The sequence below is a fragment of the Leucopleurus acutus genome, assembly GCF_964270905.1.
Source record: "Leucopleurus acutus genome assembly, chromosome: 5".
NCBI lineage: Eukaryota > Metazoa > Chordata > Mammalia > Artiodactyla > Delphinidae > Leucopleurus > Leucopleurus acutus.
The window spans coordinates 71,122,236-71,123,856 of NC_139147.1; positions in this window are offsets into that span (position 1 = coordinate 71,122,236).

Genomic DNA, 1,621 nt, shown 5'->3' on the forward strand with positions numbered 1-1,621 from the left:
TTGTCTTGGATTATCCTGGGGCCTTAAATCCAGTGTCAAGTGTCCTTATAAGAGGATATCAATACAAGTAGTCCCTGGAAATGGGAAAGAGGTGGAGAGAGGGGAGAGGTGGGAAGGAGAGATTACAAAGGTGTAATAGTAAACTTTTGGGAATGATAAATATTTTCATTATCATGATTGTGATGATGTTTCATGGATGGAGACATATGTCAAAAATTGTCAAATTGTATACTTTAAGTCCATTATACATTAACAAAACTGTTAAAAAGATCCATGGGTCTAAAACAAGATTCCACTCGCAATATTCTGGCTTTTTGGAAGCAGTCCACATAACGTTGATATGTGATGCATTCTCAGAAAACTGATCATGAGATGAAACACCAACATATGAAGAACAGCTGAATAACCCCAGAATATTAAAATTCGGATAACTGATATATATATTAATATATAAAATAATCAAATATATTAAGTATTGCAATGTACAAAACATTCTCATCTTATATGAACTTCATTAGAACTGAGACCAATGACATCCTTGTAGTGAGATAGATTTTGATGCCCCTCTTTGACTTCTTCTGTTGGATCTTCTGTTTTTCATGATCTCTTATCTTCTCCAATTCCTGTTGTTGTTGCTTTTTTTCTCCCTCTTCTTATGTTTTGCTGGAGCATGTACTTTAATAGCTTCCAGAAAAGGAAATGCTGGCATAAACGTTTTTTGAAATCTTGCATGTCAGATTTGTCTTTTGGCTGGGGACAAAATGCTAGGCAAAATTGCTCTTTTGTCTTTTAGCTTTCAGGGATATTATTGAGAAGGCTGATGCCATTCTCTTTTTAGAATCTTCTCTTTATCTCTAGTGTTATGAAATTTCACGATGATGTGCTTTGGCTTGGGCTTTTATTTTTTCTCTGTTGTGCAGGGTATTCATGGCATTTCAAATGGATTCACATCATTTACTCTGGGAAATTTTCATAAATATATACATACACATCATACACACATATACATATATCAAAATAGTATCATCCCTTCCATTGGTTTTCTTTCCCTGGAATCCCCACTAGTTACATGTTAAGACTTCCTGGATTGCTTCTCTCATTTCCGTATCATTTCTCTCCTATTGTCCATTGTTCATTCTTTTGTTCTATTTGCTGAGAGCTTTTTCTCACTTAACTTCTAGACCATGTATTGAGTATTTAATTTGAACTATCATATTTTAAATTTCCAAGACCTGTGCTTGTTCTCTGAACAGTCCATTTTAAAAATAGCATTTTGTTCATGTTTCGTGGAAACAGTATCATCTCATCTGCCTGAAGATTTAATTTTTTCTGAAGTTACTTCCCCTGACTTCCTGAATTATCTGCTTCCTCTAATTTCTTTTCTCCTGTTTGTTTTGATCTCTCTTTTATTCATGTTGGAAGCTTTCCTCAAATGTCTGCTGATCCTTAGCTATTAAAACGAGCCATGATATGTTGTCTATATATACAGTGTGGTGGACGATGGATATGTGTAATGTATTGGTGAGAGGGTGGAGGGTTATGTTGGAGGAACTGCTGACTTGGCTTTACTGTAAAGTACTTAACAGGGTTGTCAGCTGAGCTTTTTGCTGGTGGACCCTTC